This window comes from Vipera berus (genome assembly GCF_964194415.1).
Source record: "Vipera berus genome assembly, chromosome: 3".
NCBI lineage: Eukaryota > Metazoa > Chordata > Lepidosauria > Squamata > Viperidae > Vipera > Vipera berus.
Window position 1 is genome coordinate 130,702,471 of NC_138204.1, and position 21,801 is coordinate 130,724,271.

The 21,801-nt window shown below is 36.6% G+C and overlaps 1 long non-coding RNA gene across 1 annotated transcript in view; it reads left to right on the forward strand.

Annotated features, from left to right (window-relative positions):
• Window positions 1-3,545, forward strand: part of LOC308665222 — a 29,893-nt gene extending 26,348 nt beyond the window's left edge. Inside the window, exons 2-3 of the long non-coding RNA XR_014025841.1 lie at window positions 2,305-2,375; window positions 2,861-3,545. This is a non-coding gene — a long non-coding RNA (uncharacterized lncRNA). The remainder of the gene's footprint in view (window positions 1-2,304; window positions 2,376-2,860) is intronic.
• Window positions 3,546-21,801: the final 18,256 nt, after the last annotated feature.

The window sequence follows — 21,801 nt, forward strand, 5'->3', positions numbered from 1 at the left end:
AGGAATTGGGAACAAGAATGGCACACACAATATGGATGCAAACAGCGCAAGCACTCATAGAGTGCTTCATTGAATTAAAATCGAAACTGCACAACCATACAATCACCCTGTATTGTAGAACACAGGGAAGAAGAGAAACAACCATCTAGAGCCTCTGGTATAAGAACATGGGCAATGACCAGGGCTGTGGCTATGACATATAGAACGGATAACAATCCACTTTTGACAACAGACACCCAGGGACAACCGCATTCCCCAAAAACGGATGTGAAGCGGTTCAAAGGAATACGGCCGGCCACAATGAACAGACTGGTGACGTGTTCTATGAGCGGAGCGCAGAAACGCAGACAGTATAAATGCAATCTCCCCATCCCATTTTCATCCTGATGACGTTGGCAGTTAGCCAATGAAAGCTTGATCTTTTAACAATAAAAACTGTTTTAGTTTTATTATTCTATCCCAGTGTTTGTTTGGTTTGCTAATTTTAATATGCCTGGGATTTGCATTTTTAGTCTTATCAAGGAATATGTGTGTGTGTGTGTGTGTGTGTGTGTGTGTGTGTGAGAGAGAGAGAGAGAGAGAGAGATTGTGTTTGACATGTTTATTGTATTTATACTTTTTTGCTGTTTCTTGTGAAATAGGTGAATATATAAATTTGATGTGTTGCACTTCTAGCAGAGTAAGAAATCATATTTATTCCATATTACAAAATATTTGAAATATTAAATATGGGCTCAGTATTGTCAATAGTTAAGAAATTAGAAAATGTATCCACACCCAGAGTACAAATTCACTATACATTTTCTCAAATCCACTAAAGCAGAGTTCCCCAACCCCCAGGCCATGGGCTGCCAGGAACCAGGCCACACAAGCAAGTGAAGCCTCATCCACACACACACAGGATCCATGCAGTGCACGTTCCAGTCTACAAAAGAACTACCTTCCATGGTTAGCCCTGCCAATCAAAAGGTCGGGGGTCACTAAAGGATATCAGTAGCAAAAGAAAGAACATTTGATTCACTATGTACAGTGATAATGGAATCTAGTCCTAATTAAGTGATAATATAATTTGTTTGAAAATAACATCAATTGATTTCTTTCCAAGGTAATAGATGCCAAACCTAACCAATTTTACACATCTTGAGGGTGCCCTTGGGCAATGTTGTATTAAGTGGGAAATTTACTACTTTAACTCCAGTACAGCTAAGGAAGACTTAAACCTATTTCACTCATGGCCCTGGGGATGAGTTGAAGGCAATGTCATGGGGACACACACAGAAAAAAAATGTCTGTTATTGGGTGAAAATAAAGACAGTCTTTGGGAGGCACAAAACTATCTATTAAAGACTGAAGAAGCATATTTTATGTAAACACTGCAGTACATCACAAATTAGATAATCATAGTTTCTTTTCAATTTGTAAAGTTCTATAGACATTAAAAAACATGGAAAATACATTCTAGTAATATGTTGGCTCTAGAAAAGCTTTTCAATACGAACGTTAAAAAACAGATGTCAACATCCCGTGGCTTTGCCAAAAATCTATAGATCAGAACCATTTTAATTCTCAGACTGGGAATGCCACTTTGTTCCTTTACAAAGAAGCTCCTACTTCTCTATAGCAAATGCTAAAAAATATTTGATATATCTCCTCATTTAGAAATCAATAATAATTAGAAAAATTCCACGGAATCTTTATCCAACCTTCTGCCAGCTTGAGATTACTTCATTGTCACACAAACATTAATATAAAAGCATTTCTGATACAATGTATGATGCACTTATTTATATACTGTAGATCCCTTACTTTTTTGGATTTTATTGTGGGGCATATCTAATTAGGTCTATCAAATATTTATGAGTCTATTGTTCAGTAGGAAACTACTTCAGTAGGAGTGGGTGGGGATAGATAATGCACAAAATTAAAAATTATATTACTACATTACATTATACAGTGTTTAGTTTGGGAACTGAGTTTTATTTATGGCTTGTTTATAAGCTTATGGAGAAGAAAAGTTAAACACTACTTTTTCTATAACTAAAGAACCATACACAGGGAGAAGGATGTACATATGTGGAGAGAGAAAGAAAGACTGTGTGGAGTAATGGTAACTACTGTAATATTTTAATGATCTGTTATTACATCTTCTAAATTAATACTTGGTGTTACAGATTCCATGATAACTGCATATATTTAGCATATAATATCTTCAAGGAACTATTTGTAAACTGGAAAGTACTTAGGCACCTGCTTGTTTGTTTGTTTGATTAACGACTTCAGGAAGTTCCTTCTTCTCTTATACAGGGTTCCTCACTACATTTTGGGCCTCAGTATTTGCGTTCCCCTGACTGATAGGACTGATGGAGCAGAATTAGGTGAGGTATTTAGCTCTATCCATTAGCAAACATTGTTTTCCTCTTTAGACTTGGCCAGCCATCATGTCATTTTGTTAACATTATGTTACGTGGGAGGCAAAATGACAGAATACAAGCTTCAGTGTAATTTGGCCTTTCAATCACTGTTGTAGCCTGCATGAACACACAGCTCCTGCCGCTGGCTTTCTAGATTTTCTTACCCCATTTCATTTCCTACTACTGTGCAATGGATGGTGATTTACTGCTGAACAATAAACTGTTTTCATCACAATTTGCCCTGTAGAAATTTTCTTTTAATGTTTATATTTTTAATCTGTAAAGTAACTGCCCCCTTATAGTCAGGTTTTCCCTCTGGCCTAGTTGATGAGTTATCTTTCCTACCTTCATGCTTCCCTTCATTTCCTGATCATAAATTATTGAGCGTATCATAAACCTTGTCCTGTAACTTCCTAGCATTTCACTATCTTTGTTCATATAACCTTTAGCAGGACCAGCAAAACTGAGTAATTCAACTGTGAGACCTCAGAAAGAAAAATGACCCTGTTGCTTCAAGTCATCTGCAAGCCATTGGAAGGATGGAAGGATCCAATTTTGTGGAACTAGTTTTATTGTATCTTCCTCTTATTTGATTTTTCTGTAGGTTAGCTATTGTGATGTATTTTACCTGTGATGTATTTCTCAGCTGAAAACAGTTCACCCTTATCACTTCCTATTATAAGCTTTGAGAAGCAGCCCAAATACATCAGGTCCCTCTAAATAAAACTTTGGACAGGTAGCTAAAATCATGGCAACTGAACCAAATTTTCATTTTGTCTGTAGAAGTTGCTTGGCTGAGTAATGAAACGTCTCAGTTTTAATAAACTGGTCCAGTTGCCATGATTTAACCTTTTTAGATACTTTTGTCCGTGAGACTGAGTCTTCATTTACATGTTGCTTTTTATTTGGGGGAGAAACACCCTGCAGTCTTTATGGCTAGAATGGGTTCATTCCAACACCTCTCTAACTCTTTGCCTACCCAAACTTCCCATTTTGACTGAAGACATTACTTGGATGAGTAACAACATCTCTCAGTTTTGATAAACTTTGGTCTAGTTGCCATGATTTAACTTTTAGATACTTTTGGCCTGAAGACTGAGTCTTCATTTACATGTTTAGAGAGGTAGCCGTATGTGATTGTTCCACCAAAGTCAAGGAAGAGTAGCAAATATAATGTAAGTCTTCATCTGTTACATTTGATACCTGATTATCAGTAACAGGTAAATCAAAATTCAGAACAAGGACATCTTCAGTTTTATTTATTTAAAATATTGGAAACATAATAAAAACATTTAATTGCATCTAACATTGTGTTTTGACAAGAATTGTTTTGCTACGGTTTTGTAGTGATATTCCTCTTCAGTGGTTTTTTCCCCAAACTTAACAACTTCCAGAGGAGTGGATTTCCAGCATTTTCTACCCTTTGATTTGACCCATCTGATACTTCTACAGATTTTTTTGAGGAAGCTCATCTATTCCTAAATATGAATATGCCAAAAAGGTACCGACATAATATGTGTAAGAAGACGATTAGAAACACAATATACTGATGTAGGCTTTCACAACTGGCAGCAATGATCTTTCCTGCTGACAGACCACGGTTTAGTTTTCTTTTTTTTTATGACATTTCACCAGACGTTATGACTGATACCTTCAGGGGCAGAGCGAACTGCTTTATGGCCTATCTCTTGAGAGCTCACAAGCAGTTGAACCTGGCTGACTGGTTTCATGTATGTGAACCTGGAAAACTGATCTCTGATCCATGTCACAGGACTGCAAGAAAGCTGGCTGAAAAAAAAGTGATATTTCCATCAAACCAGCATCTCCACTAGCTTGAAATGTTAGTCCTCCTGGGATTCAGTACTTTTAGTGAGGACAACTCTTGGACCTATACAAGTTCTCTGTGATGCCAAACACTTGCCCAAAAATACTTGTAGAAGAGATGCTGATCTCCTACTTGATTAAGGGAAAGAGAGAATGGGAACCAGTCTGGTGTATTGGTTACAGCATCAGGCTAGAATCCAGGAGATGGTGAGTTCTAGTCCCATCTTAGTCATGAAAGCCAGCTGGTGATTTTTAGGCAAGTGGCTTTCTCTCTCAGCCCAACCCACCTCACAGGATTGTTGTGTTGAAAATAGGAGGAGGAAGTATGATGCATATTTGCCCTGACTTACTTATAAAGTAATAAAGGTGGGATAAAAATGAATGATGGATGATGAATAAAGTCCCACTGAGCAACAATCCACCAATTACTAGAGCTTTTTATCTTAAAATGTTAGACTGACACCCCCAAATATTTGAAAGAAATTATATGCTGGATCTTTCTATACATGGTGTATTTAATATTTTACTTTTGAGACTGCTCAACTCCATCACAACTCTGGGTGACTTGTAGTTAAAGAAAATTAAAAAGAAATAATAAATATCAAAGAGAGTACAACAAACTATTAACTTCTCTTTTTCACTGTAATCACTCTAATTAGTATTCTTCTGACCTCAGCTCATATGCCATAGTCCTGATATAGATAAGTACCAAGATTTTACATTCACTAAAAGAAGGAAGCAAAAATGGTATGGCATAGTTAATATCATTTCTAAAAAAAAATGAATAAGAAGCAAGCCAATAGACTGCCCCATCTGAAATCTTATTTAACCAGATGGAGACACTGTCTTTGCAGAGATGTTAGCAATATTAGCATTGTCAATCATCTGAAGAGAAGTCTTTTCATATTCTTCCTCTTATAATTCAGCAAACAGAACGGAAAACTAATTGTGAACATTATGCATGCATCATGAAGCTGTTTTTATGGCCACTAATATATGTTTCAATCAAGACCAAAGATACTATGTCCCTTGTGAAAGCCAATTTGCTCTGGGTGGAAAAGCTTTCTGTCAATTCTATCCAGTCCTCAGATTAATTTACAGGAAGTTTGGAGAAGACAACCGAAAGATTAATTGGGCAATACAATGCTCCCACTTAATTGCTTTTTTAAAAATAGATTGGACAAATCATGTTATGTTTCAAATATAGTACAATACTACAAAACTATGCTTTTTAGAAAAGAAGTTTTACTAAATTGAGGAAAACACTTGTAGATATTCAGCTTAAATATTCCTCACTGGTCTTTCTTATAGGAAAAAAATGTGTTAGCTTTTAAACACTGTTTCTATTAATAGCAAAACTGAAATAATTATTAAATGGAAGGGTCAGCTATCTTCCCTAAACCCAGTCTGTTGTCAAATAGGGATTCATCAGATAGGTAATTACAGAACTAATTTCTGGGTTAATTGTTGCCATTGGTTGGTATTGCTCATCTGATACAGAGTATATGTCATTTACAATTTTTGTTATGTCATTTTAATCTTTTTGTTAAGTAATGTTAATTGCCCAAGAGACATGAATTTGAGATGGGTGGCCATGCAAATTGAATAATAAAATAACTAGCATAGGTATTTCTATTGTTTAAGTATGTACATTGGACAAAAGGGGAGGAAACATACTTATAACATCTGAAATTTGGTATGTAATTCAAATCACATCAACATCTTTCAACTATACTACTCTTCCCAAAACCATATTAACTAACCTATGAATGTTAAACTGAAGTAGGGTGATTATGGGTCAAGCTCATTCATATCTCACCATCATTTTATACTTCCAGTATATAGTGATTGACAGTTTATAAAAACTTCCTCTGGGGTGTCAGATAAAGAAAAAAAAGTTAAATACATCTTATCTCAGATCATGAAAGATGTAATTAATACTTTTAGCTATCCTTACCAACTAATTTGTTAATGTGGGGTTTTCCACCTCTTCATTGCAAACTTCTTGCACTTAACTCATATCTGTATTACTAATAGCTGCTGGTTGTTTGAAAAAATAGGGTAGATTTTGAATCATGTCTATTTCTGTATGGAATGCAAAAACTATTTGGGCACAATGTCAAAGTGGCTATATAACCCAAGGGTTATATTTTGTGACTATATTTAACTTCAGGGGTATGATTCAATTTTTAACCATAATTTTATATCCGGTATTAGAGAAAGCAGTACAAATTTGGAAGATGTTAGATTGGAATTATAATTTTGACTCTCCTTCAATGATAAATGTGCATTATAAGTTAACCCTTGGTTGAAAATTGCAGAACTTTGGAAGTGGGACAGGATCATGGACTAGTAAGAAATTATTATCAGGTTTTTAACTCATTTGAATTATTGGGAGACAAATTGGATCATCTAAAACTGTGGAATGGAAGAATATGCAATTAAAATATCTCTGATTTCACATTTTGGAAAACACAACAGTGGACATTAAAATTATTGAAGGTATAATTTACTGATAACATTGGATTAGTAGTTTCTCTGAAATAGTGTTTTTGGGATAACAATGGACATGACATTTTTCATAAATATCAAAAGCTGGAGATGATTTACAAGAAAAAGGTTATGGACAGATTTAATAAAGATATGCTGTATTTTCATTATTATGATTGTAGGTGCACAATACAATAAATAACTAAGACTATCTCATTGTTGAAGCCTGTGGATTTCATGAAATAGGTTTTGTAACCTCCTTAGTTAATGTTGCTAAGATAGGACTAGATTCATTTCTGAATTCTTCATTAGTTCATACAGCACAGCTCAATGGGGCCATTAGTATTCAATGTCAATACAAAGATGTATCAGAAATCTGTCTCATTTTGCCACCCATAGGCAGATGTCCTCATGACAAAAAGAACTCTGTCAATATTCTTGATTATTATTGGGAACATTTTGTAAGCTACAAAAGACATGCTACCATAGGACCATCAGAATATTTTTTTTAATCAGAGATCAAGAGATCAGAGGTCAAGAAGAGATCAAAAATAAACCAGAATCAAAGCTTCTATTTGTGATCAGATGTAATTTAGGCTAAAGAAGAGTGAACACCTAGCTTAGGTTTTCGCTTCACTCATGTTTTGTAACCCTTCCTGGGTAAATCAGACAAGAAAGAGGATGATGAGCTAAATTGACATTTATTGTAAGGCTACATTAATGAAATCTTACAAGTCCGAGAGTCTAAATTGTTTGCTCAATTAGGGAGGTCCTGCCTTAGCTTCTTTCTCTGGATTGCTAAGTGATTGTGGGCTCCTGGCCCTCTTGTCTGATTGTTTCCTAGGCAATATCTCTTCTCCCCTTTCCTCAAGGTCACCCATGCATTTCATTACATGTCCGATACAAACTGTTTATTACAATTGATGATACCAAATGAAAAGGTATTCTTCTAGCCTTAAACCCATGATAACCTCAGTATTAATATATATTGAAACACTCAATACTGCAGGCAATACATTTGGGTTACTCTATGCATAACAATAGCTAAAATATAGGAAGTTTAAGCAAGCAGGATTTGATCTATTGTGATAATTCCATCTAGGAACAAGATGTACACAATCTTACTGGGGAAAAATGTTTTTTCTAGTTTAATTGTAAGTTACACAAATTCCCCCCTTTTTTGTTGCTCAAAATGGCTACAGTGTACTTTAAACTTTAAGAATGGGCATAATATCTGCTATGCTAGCCATGCTGCAGCTTTAATTTTCTTAACATTCCTCAGAAATTTCAGTCCAGCAGTTTGTGAGCATCTCACTTTGCAACAATTACAACCCAGGCAAACTACCATAGGCAGAGCAACATAGATTAAAAAAAAGCCATTTTACTTCATTTTATTGTTTTGAGATTCATTTCCTCTATAGCTCATTTATTATAGTTTTTGTAACAAAAGATGGATAAAGGGAGCTTTGTGTTGAATAACCTTTGTGAAAATTATTTCTAACAATTCTGACGTTTTTAAATCTCTTTTTATGGGCAACACTTTTGATGTGTTTGATGATATTCTTTATTATCTTTATCTTTATTAGACTTATATACCGCCCTTCTCCCGCAGGACTCAGGGCGGTTCACAAGGTTTTTAAAATAACAATACAAAAATTACAAAAATTAAGAACAGTTAAAATGATTACATTTAGACCTTGAATAAATATAAAAAATATAAAACCCCAATTAAAATCCAATTAAAACCCCAATTAATACTCTCAGTCCAGGCCAGAAAGCTCAAAGAGCCAAGTCTTCAGGTCCCGGCGGAATGAGCGAAGGTCAGGGGCAGTCCTAAGCTCTACGGGCAGCTGGTTCCAAAGGGCAGGCGCACCCATAGAGAAGGCCCTCCCCCTGGGTATTATCCGCCAGCAATCTTTTACCGGCAGTACCCTGAGAAGACTCTCCCTGTGGGAGCGCACAGGACGAAGGGAGCTTGATGCCGGCAGCAGGTGTTCCCTCAGATATCCCGGACCCAAGCCATTTAGGGCTTTATAGGTCATCACCACCACCTTGAATCTCACCCAGAGGGCAACCAGAAGCCAATGCAGAGGTGTTACATGGGAGTATCGGGAAACCCTCATCACAACCCGCGTGGCTGCATTCTGCACCAGCTGAAGCCTACGAGTGGTCCTCAAGGGCAGCCCCATGTAGAGAGCATTACAGTAGTCCAATTGGGAGGTCACGAGCGCATGAGTGACTGTGCACAGGGCATCTCGGTCCAGGTAGGGCCGCAACTGGTGCACCAGGCGAACCTGGGCAAAGGCCCCCCTGGTCACGGCTCCTATATGGTCTTCAAAACTGAGCCGTGAATCCAGGAGAACGCCCAAGTTGCGAGCCCTATCGCCGGGGGATAACACCTCACCCCCCATCATTAAAGGTGGAATGAACTGGTTAGTCCAAGATGCCGGTATGCACAGCCACTCAGTCTTGACGGGATTGAGACGAAGCCTGTTTCTCCCCATCCAGACCCAGACCGCCTCCAGGCAATGGGACATCACGGCGAGGGCATCACTGGGTTGGTTTGGGGTGGAGACAAAAAGTTGGGTATCATCAGCGTACTGAATGATCTCGCCCAGCGGCTTCATATAGATGTTGAACAGGAGGGGAGAGAGAACCAACCCCTGAGAAACTCCACAACATTCCTCAACATTTCAATGTCCTGACTTAGGATATCAACAAAGTATTTCCTTTTCCACTTATCTTTTTCCCCTATTGGCCCCTGTGTACTTAAGTAATAATAGATATTAAGTCTTTATTTGAACTATTTATATATTTAAATATACATTGTGCCATTGTGCTCTGCTGTGCTCTGATCTTTTTTACAGCCAAAGATGAGAAATTTGAAAAACATTTCCTCCTCCGTGACATCAGTAGGAAAAAAACAAGCTTCCTAAAGGTGTTCCCTTGCCAAAGGTAGAAAGTATGTTTTAAACCCAAGAAATTAACTATTCGGAAATAGAAAAAGACAAAAATTGATTGTAGACTATAAAAGGAATTTCTTGTTCTGTTTTAGACAGGAAACATTTTAATCTTAGGACATTTTGAATAAGTATAGCTGCAAAACCCCAGCTTTTTGATACTGTTCTGCCTCAGAAAGTAAACCAATGAATTTACACCCCATAAAGAAAATCTGAAATCTGATGTACCAGTTCAATGTATTTTTATAAACTCAAATTTATGATTTAATACTTTATATTGGATATAACATGAGCTGGAGTGGCAAGCTGAAGACAGCTCTGAGAAAAACAAAATCAATGATCATGGCAGAATGAAGCACCATCAAGTAGACTGGAATCTCTGTAATTCCTCTTTGGACAAGGATAAGACTTGCAAACCACTCCCAAGAACTACAGACAGTTGCTCATGAGGAGACCACAAGACAGCAAAGCAGACATGTCAAACTTGCAATGTCATTGTGATATTGCACAACGTATCGGGACTGTTTTGCCATTGCCGGCAATGGGGTGGGCGCGGCTTCAGCGTGATGCATCCGGCCCGCGGGCCAGCAGTTTGACACCCCTGCAGTAGAGGGAATAGCCAATTGGCTCCAACAATGATCAGTGCCTTTAAAAGGACAATAAGTTTACACATTTCCTTTTCTAATCACATTCAGAAATTGCTTATAACTATTTTTCAGCTATTAGAAAACTTTGGGTTGTCAAGTCTGAAAACACTGAATAAGCTTGGCTTTAATCCTTAAAGAAAGAAAATGTTAACTTCAAGTTTAAGAACTAAAAAAAGTGAACTAAACAGCAAAAGACTAATTAAGAATTTGTTTTTAGAAAATTATAAATGTCTTAAGAGTACAGATAAATTTGAAATTAAGATTTTGGAATTAATTATAAGAATCTTTTCTGTGGGAAAGTTGATTTATTTTGAACATAAAAGAGAGAAACAATTTCAAAACTTGGACACTATGGGAATTAAAGATTTTAATTGAAAGAGAAAAATACATTAACAACTGAAATTGATGCAAAATATTATAGCAATGAAAATATTGAAGGATATGTTTGAATACTGGATTTATAAGTTAATTTCAACATTGTCAATGGATAGACTGTCTCCAAAAATGTTTTGCAAGAAATGGTAGAAAAAGTGGATCTACAAATGAAAAACTGCAAGAATAACATTGAAAAAGATATTTCATTGGACATACAAAAAAATGGTTGATGCTTTAAAAATAAAAAATGAAATTACAGATAATAAACCAAGAAAGTGACCTGGATAATTCTTTGATTATTGGATTTACAAAAGAGGTTTGTGAATCTTGTGAGAAGGGGTAAAAAAGAAATGAAAAGAACTCAAGTTCTGTGACATTATTTGAATGTACTAGAGATTAAGATTGACAGAAGTAAAAGGATTCAAAGTTGATTTATTTAAAAGAAGGATGTTAACATTGCATCACATTTTGATATTCTTTCTTTAAGAAGTAGCTAGTAAAGTGACACCCACAAAAAAAAACCCCAGGCTGAATAGCTGCCATCTTGACTTTTTTTTTAACCATATCTTGCAGACACCCTGATTCCTTTCCAAAATAAACAGACCTTATTCCAAAACCCGATGGCCATTCAAAGGCCATGCTTAAGTTGTACCTACAGATCCTCTCACAGAAAACTTTAAAAGCAACTTGAAATAATTCAAATCAAATCTTTATTACCATCATAGACTAACACAATTTCTTGAAGATAATTTTATCAGTTAACTTCCAATGAGAGCAGGAACATTTATTGAGTTTACAAGAAAATTACACATATTTCCATGATTTCCCTGGTTGATGAAGAACAATCGATTGATCCAGTTTGATTAAAGTTTGATTAAAGGTGAGTAGGCTCTCTGTCCATGAATGTGCTGCTTTGTTCTATCATACTTTGCAAAACTGAGACTTGATATTAAAAAATGTCTCTGGGGCTAAAAGAGGAATTCAGTGTACAACAAATTGGTCAGAAAAAAATAGAAGTGTTCTGTTTTTCCTTCTGAAATAATATATTAGGCACATTTGTATTTTAAAGAGCAGAGTATCCCTTGTCCTTGTGTGATAAACTGTAAGTCATGTCTGCATAGTGGCTAGGCCACATTAGCATCTTTTCCCCCCTCATCTGTTCCTAGTTGTCTCAGTGTCTTTTGATATGTTGATAGGATCTGCTTCCTGCACAAAGGGATATATTCTCCTTGTTTTTTTAAGCCTTACTTGGCTCTAGCCATTTCATCCATTTAACAAATTGCAGAAACTTTATATGGTAGAATAATCACTTACTTGTTCTATGGAAATTTGCACATAGATTTAATCCAGGATCTTTATATTTAAAGAGATTATGATTCAAACTTTCAACTGTTAAAAACCATGATAACACAATGGTTAGAATGCAGTATTGCAGGCTGACACTGCCCACAGCCAGGAGTTTGATCCTGACCCGCTCAAGGTTGACCCAGCTTTCCATCCTTTTGAGGTCAGTAAAATGAGGACCCAGATTGTTGGGGGCAATATGCTGACTCTGTAAAAACACCTCAGAGAGGACTGTAAAGCACTATGAAGCAGTATATAAGTCTAAGTACTATTGCTATTGCTATTACTTGTTTGTCTCCCCTGCCTGAAAACATGCAATCTAAATCTGGTTTTAGAGACTTTTGCAAACTAATTTCAGTAAGCTTCTTTGTAAAGCAAAGCCTTAAAGTAAACATATGTAACAAGCAACATAACATTCTTATCATTAAGAATTGCATTGGCTGCCGGTTGCCCTCCGGGTGAGATTCAAGGTGCTGGTAATGACCTACAAAGCCCTACATGGCATGGGTCTGGATTACCTACGGGAGCACCTGCGGCCGGCGTCAACTTCCCTCCGTCCAGTGCGCTCCCACAGAGAGGGCCTCCTCAGGGTGCCTCCGATCAGAGAATGTCGACTGGTGGCCCCCAGGGGGAGGGCGTTCTTGGTGGGCACGCCGAACCTGTGGAACCGCTTGCCGGTTGAGCTCCGGATAGCCCCCGACCTTCGCTCCTTCCGGCGGGATCTAAAAACCTATTTATTTGAGCAAGCCGGCCTGGTCTGATGGGGTTGGGGTTGGGTTTTAATATGGTTTTAACTATTGTATATATCGGGCATAAATTATTTAATTGTTTTTTAACTTTTGTACTTTGTTTTTTAATGTTTATTGCCCTGTACACCGCCCTGAGTCCTTCGGGAGAAGGGCGGTATAAAAATTTAATAAATATAAATATAAATATTAAGAAGGTCTCAGCAAACGGTGGATTTTTGATGCATTACAGGTAGACCCAACTTAACAATTGCCCTGTTTAGCCATTTCCAAAGAGCATTGACGCGGTGGCTCAGTGGGTTAGGACGCTGAGCTTGTCGATCAGAAGGTCAGCAGTTTGGCGGGTCGAATCCCGAGTGCCGCGTAACAGAATTGAGCGCCTGTTACTTGTCCCAGCTTCTGCCAGCCTAGCAGTTCGAAAGCACGTAAAAATGCAAGTAAAAAAATAGGGACCACTACGGTGGGCAGGTAACAGTATTCTGTGCGCCTTTGCCGGCCACATGACCACGGAGATGTCCTCGGACAAGCGCTGGCTCTTCAGCTTTGAAACGGAGATGAGCACTGGCCCCTAGAGTTGGAAATGACTAGCACGCATGTGCAGGGGACCCTGTACCTTTATCTTTAAAGAGCATTGAAAATGTATCTTACAACTAGTCCTTGCACTTATGACCATTGCCAGTGTTCTGCAATTATGTGATCACCTTTTGCTCATTTCTCAGCTAGCTACTGGCAAGCAGAATCAATGGAAAAAACCCACAATAAAATCACCAGTTACAGTCACATGATGTCTTGCTTAGTGATTGCAGGTGATTTGCTTAATGATGTCATAAATCTTGATGATCATGTCATGTTTTGCTTAGCATCCACATAACTTAAGAGATGGAGTTGCTGATCCCAATTGTAGTCCCTGAGCAAGGATTATCTGTACAATTGTTAGGAGGTAAGGTACTTGTAATCATCTCACATGTAACATAGATATGCATGTCCATCTTATCATCCTCTCCCTTCCCCTCCAGCCTTCATCCCAAATTAAATTTTACATCAATGTAACAACTGTGCATATAATGAAGAGAACTGTACTCACAAAAGATTATCCCCTTAAGTTTTTTAGTTAGAAATATTTTGCCATGATAGATTAACATGTCTCTCCTACAGTACTTACTTGTGGTTTTTGTTTTAGTGTACGTATAGGTGTATTGGTATTTTGGAGTAAGCATATTTAAATCAACTAACAGTATTTAAAATTGCTGGATTAATATCCAGTATGTATTTTAACGTTTATGCTGGTTGAAGGCTAAAATAAATAAACAAGTGAAATTTAAAATCATGGATAAAAATGCTCAACCAAATTATCTCTGATTCTTTTGTGTTAAAATTCCATTCCATGAAATATATTTTGCTTTAATCAAAATAAATGCCAAATTTGACTGACAATTTTGGTATAACAGAGTTTAACAGAAAAAATGTAAACATTTGAAAAAAATGTGTATTTTAAAAAACCATTTCAAAACAATATACCACAGCATACTTTAAATAATTCAGTGTTGTTGGAATAATATCCTTGTGCCACTGCTAAAAAAAAGCAGATGCAAATTTGATTTGTAGTCTTATATTCAAAATTCTGAAGTTGTGTACAAAAGAATTGTGATATGTTCCTCCCTACCCACTCCAATAAAAGAATCCTTGCAGTAAGGTAAAGGTAAAGGTTCCACCGCACATGCGTGCTAGTCATTTCCAACTCTAGGGGCCGGTGCTCATCTCCGTTTCCTTGAAGTAAAGCATGATTAAAATACATTTAAAAACTATTTTTTTTAGATTCTAAAAAGTTTGATGGGTTTTTTTTCCTGATGTCCAGTGAACAACAGTCTTAGCAGAAGTTTTACATCCATTTTGTTAGCTGGAGAGATTCCATGCAGTGGTGCTAGAAAAACCTACTAAATGGAATTACCCAAAGTTTATGCTGTTAAATCAGACCACCCTAATCCAGCACTCTGCTTTGGTACATTTTCTTTCTTTTTCTTTCTTTCTTTCTTTCTTTCTTTCTTTCTTTCTTTCTTTCTTTCTTTCTTTCTTTCTTTCTTTCTTTCTTTCTTTCTTTCTTTCTTTCTTTCTTTCTTTCTTTCTTCACCCCTTACTGCTTAAATAACCTTTCTTTAATAATCTTATGTTTTTGTTGTTAGCTGCAAAGTCGTGTCCAACCCATCGCGACCCCATGGACAACGTTCCTCCAGGCCTTCCTGTCCCCTACCATCTTCTGGAGTCCATTTAAGCTCACGCCTACCGCTTCAGTGACTCCATCCAGCCACCTCATTCTCTGTTGTCTCCTTCTTCTATTGCCTTCAATCTTTCCCAACATTAGGCTCTTCTCCAGTGAGTCCTTCCTTCTCATTAGGTGGCCAAAGTATTTGAGTTTCAACTTCAGGATCTGGCCTTCTAAAGAGCAGTCAGGGTTGATTTCCTCTAGGACTGACCAGTTTGATCGTCTTGCAGTCCAAGGGACTCGCAGGAGCCTTCTCCAGCACCATAGTTCAAAGGCCTCAATTCTTTGGCGCTCAGCCTTTCTTATGATCCAACTTTCACAGCCATGCATTGCAACTGGGAAGACCATAGCCTTGACTATATGCACTTTTGTTGACAGGGTGATGTCTCTGCTTTTTAGTGTGCTATCTAGATTTTCCATGGCTTTCATCCCCAGGAGAAAGTGTCTTTTAATTTCCTGGCTGCAGTCCCCATCTGCAGTGATCTTGGAGCCCAAGAAAATAAAATGTGTCACTACCTCCATTTCTTCCCCATCTATTTGCCAGGAATTGAGAGAGCCAGATGCCATGATCTTGGTTTTCTTAATGTTAAGTTTCAACCCAAGTTTTGCACTCTCCTTCTTCACCCGCAACAAGAGGCTCTTTAGTTCTTCTTCACTTTCTGCCATTAGAGTGGTATCATCTGCATATCTTAGGTTGTTGATATTTCTCCTGGCAATTTTAATTCCAACTTTTGATTCATCTAGCCCTGCCTTTCTCATGATGTGCTCTGCATATAGGTTAAACAGGCAGGGCAACAGTATACAGCCTTGCCGGACTTCTTTCCCAATTTTGAACCAATCAGTGGTTCCGTGTCCAGTTCTCACTGTTGCTTCTTGACGTGCATATAGGTTTCTCAGGTGACAAATAAGATGGTCTGGTACACCCATCTCTTTAAGAACTTGCCACAGTTTGTTGTGACCCACACAATCAAATGCTTTAGCATAGTCAATGAAGCAGAGGTAGATGTTTTTCTGGAACTCCCTAGCTTTCTCCATGATACAGCGTATGTTGGCAATTTGATATCTAGTTCCTCTGCCTCTTTGAAATCCTGCCTGTACTTCTGGTAGTTCTCGATCTACATACTGCTGGAGTTCAGCTTGTAGGATTTTAAGCATAACTTTACTAGCATGAGAAATGAGTGCAATGGTGCAATAGTTTGAACATTCTTTGGCACTGCCTTTCTTTGGAATTGGAATGTAAACTGATCTTTTCCAATCATGTGGCCACTGCTGAGTTTTCCAAATTTGCTGGCAAATACCTTATAAACTCCTTTATAAAACGCCATTCTTTTATCAGCTAAGGAATTACACAGAACAGAACAAATTCATCTGCCTCATATTTTCATTTTACAGAATATTATGGTCAATCAGGATGTGTTTTACTAGCAGTCTGCCTGTATTGCGCTATGATTATTTGTCTTCATTTTCTCATAAAACATTAAGGAGAAAAGATGATGACCTTGGACAGGAATTTCTTTTAGGAAAGGGTTGCCATGGCCCATTTGAAACATGTTCATTTAGCAAAAGGCTAATTGGTAAGATTGACACACCATCCCCCATGCACACGTATCTTTGTGTCCAAATCCTCTCAACTTCTTTCCCATCTTTTTTCTAAGTAAGGAGAAAGCCTCATTTTCTTTTTCTGAGAATGTCTGCAAGCTTTTCAGGATCCTCTTGGAGATAACAATAATACTAGAGCATACTTCACATGCTAGTTTCTCAGACATCTCCCAGCACCACCACCAATAAATATTGTAAAAGAAATATTGTAAAATCTGCAAGCTATGGTGTCATGCTAGCTCTCCATCTCAAACCATTCCAAAAGTTATGCAAGCACACAGCCTTGACTAGAATTCTATGGTGTTGACAGCAAAGTAGATTCAACTCAATTACAGGACTTTTCATTATTGTGTATTCCATGTCGTATTTTGTACTGCGTATTGTATTTTCTTTTATGTAGTCTGATCAGTGATGACCTACCATAAAGTTAAGTAAGTGTTCTTTAGTACAAAGAATATCTTGAATGGCAAATGCTTTTGAAATGCATTCTCTGAAAATGCTCTTATTTTCTGTTTTGTTTGTTCTGTGTTTTGTATTTATATTTTTTTAAGTTGGGCTTTGAGACTGAATTCACATTCACCACAACACAGCAGTGTTACGGTCATCTTTTAGCCTGCATATTTATTATGCTTGTAACATTTTATGGTGGATTTGGTTTTGTTATCCTTTTTTGCACTTTTCCTTGTCTTCTTCCAGGAATACGTCTACTATCCATCCTTCGTCCTGGTAGATCTCTTTCATCCCATGTTCTTATCCATGGTCCTTTCATTATGCCATAGAAGTGACCAATATTTTTAAATACAAAACTGACAATGTTCATGCAAATATCATAAAACATGGCTCTCCAAACTTGGCCACTATAAGACTTGTGGATTTCAACTACCAGAACTTTCCAGCCAGCATGGCTGGCTGAGGAATTCTGGGAATTAAGGTCCATACATCTTGAAGTTACCAAATTAGGAGACCCTTGCCATAAAATGACATCAAATGCTTTTTTAAAAAGATCATATGGTAAAAGAAACATAGTATAGTTCAAAGTATTGCCAAAGAATTACATAAATAGAAGGCTTACTGGCTACATGAACCCCAACCCTGGAAATTCCTGTCTTTATCAGCATCTATAGTACTCAGCATTTTGATGGATCAACGCTTCTTCCTGGTTCTGAGGGAAAATAGTGCTAAACAGTGAACTTTCCAGCAACCTTAATTAGCAAAGTGCAGAATAATAGAAAACATTTTTCCCAAATCAAAGCAATATGCACTTTTCCCAATTAGTAGGGTGGTTATAAAAAATACTTCATCTGTATCTATGCTCTCTCATAGAGCTCTGTGATCCCTAGGTGGTCGGGGGAGGGCGTGCAATATAAATGGTTTAGTGATTCATATATGCCTGAATTTTTGTTGCTGACTGGGACTTACTTCATTAACAGCTTCAAACTGCGGCATCATAAAACCTACTTAGCTTGAGTCAGTTGACTGGATCATGTAAAATCATTAACAAAATGGAAACAGCTTCCGGTAAGAACCCATTGCTAAAATAAATATCCCTTCTTTATTTTAGAAAAAAATATGAATACATTACAGAGCAGAATAAGCAAATAAAATACAACCCTCTCCTTATCATACTCTGACTACAAGCATTTTGATCCTGATATTCTCATTTGTATATTTTGAAAATGAACGTTCACTGCATTATTACCTGAATATTCAAATCTTTGCTGAATATTTTATGACTTTGTAATTACTAGCTGAGTAGTGATATTTAACAATATTTGGTTTTAGTCTTAGTGTTAGACTGTAATTCCATGCTGTGATATTTATGTTTCCAGAGACAGTTTCAGCCTTACTTTCAGCACAGTAAAGGGATTACCTCAGGGAATAAAAGAACTATTCTTCCTGAGAACAAAACCATTCCTTGGTACCCACACCCACCAAATGTCCCCCTTTGTTGAAGGATATAACTGTGTATATTATGCCGCTTGTCCTGTACCTTCTTCTAAATTGGTCCATCAAGTATTGAAGTAAAATTTACCAAACACCGTAGTCCCCGAAAATTTATGTTTAAGAAGAAAAGTGCCTTTAGTCAGTCCTTCATTTTCCTGTCTGTTCTGCACTTTTATATCTCTCCCTTTAGTTTATCATCCCAAAGGAAAGTGGCATGATTTCTGATGCGTTCTCAGAAATTGTTCTATTGAGTTTCATGACATTTTACTTCCACCTGACTGCAAATAAGGCTTTTTTTGTTTCATTTAAAAGCAGAAACTCTCAATAGGACCAGAGGAAATTTTGATGGAGCACATTCCCTGTATTTGAAATCAAATCAAAAATATTTGATTACTTATTTGTATAATTTATATAGCTCTCCAACTTGCCAAAGTGACTCTGAACAACTAGCGTACAATTAAAGCAATAAGAATTATGCCAATACATATAAATAAATAAACTTAAATCAATTTAAATAAGTCAACATAAATAAACAAATTTAAATAAATAAGAAACAATAAACAGTAATTACATGATAAAGCAAAATATATGTTCAGGGATATCAAGCCCAACTAGAGTGTCCAAGAAGAGCACATCTAAATAATCAGCCCAAAAGGACGGGGAAAAAATGAGCTTTAATGCCTTTCAGAAAGGTCCTAGGGTCAGGATTGGCAACTGAAATTCAGGGAAGATTATTCCAAAGGGTCAGCATTGCCATGGAGAAAAAAACCAGCTTCCTAAGTTCTACCAAATATCATGGACAAGGAACAGGACCAAGAACATGAACAACCTGGAACAAATTGAATTATTTTGCTGTTTAGCTCCTAAACCAAAGTAAACATTGTACAATCTCTACTTCAGAATATAGGTTGTCATCAAATTCCATAAAAAAAATATCTTATTTCCTGATTTTTGTTGGCTTGCATTTCCTTTTCTTTTTTTAAAAAAATATTAACTATCTGGAGAAGCTAGAATCACAGACTACATTTATCTGGGGTTCAAATATCTCCAGGACACATCCTTTCCAAGAATAATGTACAGCAAAACATAATTGCTGGTAACAATTTTGTTGGTTAATTAATTCATCAAGATATTGGTATACTGCCATATTCCTAAGAGACAAGGCAGTTCACAGCACAGCATCAAATCCAGTTCCCCAATAATGCCATTATGTCAGAATTAAAAAGATGAATAAACAGCACTGAAAAGTAGTCACATTAAAAGGCAGTCCAACAACCAACTAGCATTGAAATTCCTTTGGAAATAGAAATCTATTTAAATTTTCACAAAAGTAAGTGGGATGGAAGCACCAAAAGATCCTTAAGGGGTAGCACTTACACAAGTTTGAGTTTGCAAGCAGAGGCAACCATAAGCCTATCAACAATACCATGGATGTTGTGCAAGCCTTTAAAGAAAGTTGTTCTAATCTGCACATCCATTTCATTGATGAAATTGACCAGCTTGAGTTCTGAGATACGGGCACCATGACAGTATAACTAAAAGATGCAACAAACCGGACAATTTAACACAAAGGATGATAGGCTAAATTAGGAAATAGCATCCATGTAGATGACAAATGAACCTGTTGCTTTAGATAAGACTCTATCTTTATCTGGACAGCAGTCAATTGTATACAAGGATTGTAAGCCTCTGCAGAAGGGGAGCAGAGTTTTGTCCTAATCAGTCCCTGCTATCAAGTACTCCAACTGGGCATCCTGAGATATATTCTTAGTAGTGTTTGAACCATTTTCAGCCTATTTTGAACTGAAATCAATAGCTCAGCTTCAGCAGTAGTTATCTCAATCAAGCAGGATTAGGTTAAATGGATATTTTCATTAGCTATTTTCAGAACACCAACCAAGATCAACTATTTATTTTTTTCATTTGTGCTGATACACATAAGCATACATTCATCTTTTTTGCCCACAATTTCTATTTCTTCCTTACGCTGGAAAACATTTTAGCTATCTAAATCATTCCGTACAGTTGAATACTCAGTCTCTTCTTGACAATATTAAATCCCAGTCACTGAGGATTAGGAATCATGAGTACTTCCTGAACCGAAAAAGCTAGAATATCAAGTGTAAGAGAAAAACTATTTCATCTGCTAGGAAAGGATGTAAGGCAAGTATTTTTATCAGGCCTGATCAATGATTTCATGGTTCTTAGCAGTCATATCTGTCTGGGCTATACATCCTATTTCTTTTTGTCTGAAAAGATCTTGAAGATTCAATTTTTCTATGGCTATTGGGTTTACCTACCGCCCATTATTTAATCAAACAGCATAAAGGAAGGGGAGGGGAATCTAACTTTTGTTCTTCAGCATCTATTCTTCAATCAACAAACATGAACAACAATCTAGAAATTGTGTTTTTAAATGTTATTTTAAAACTACTAAAGTAGGCCAATAAGTGCTACTTCAGTTTTTAATACAATATTTATTTAATTAATTTAAATTGAATGTTCATTGTGCATAAGAACATAGGAAAGGCCGTGATGGAACAAAAGCCTTTTTGATCCAATTTCCCATGATGGCCAAATCCATTGGAAGAGGATAAGAAGTGAATAGTCCTGTTCCCCTATTATTCTCCAACATATTCAAAGATATGTTCTCTGTTACTGGAAATAATATAAGTAGAACCATCAGCAGCAAAAAAAAGTCTCATCTATAAATACATCTAATTCCATTTAAAACCATCTAACTATAGCCATTAAGATATTTTGTGGCAATTTCTCTCATTCAGCTATATATTATGTGAATAAGTGGCTTATTTTCTCTCTTCCAAAATGTTCATCTCATAGTTTCATTGGATTAAAGCTAGGTTCTAGAATTATGAGAGAAAGACACATGTTTTCCATTTATGTATTTCATTAATTTTTATCATATTTTCTTCTTTTAAAAAATCCTTACATTGTTCTAAAGTTTACAACCTTTCTTCAGATAGAAATGCCTTAGCACCCTATTTAAGGTGCACTTCTTCAAAAAAAGCCTATTTCTGTCAAACAATGCACAGCTTCTTCATTTTTTTTCTTAGAAAAAATTAAGCTAATAAAGCAACATATTCAAATTCACATTAATATTCCAAATAATTATAATGACAGCAATGAAGGTTGTTTAATATGTAGAGAATTCCTTTAAGCACTGTCTTTCAAATTTCCTAG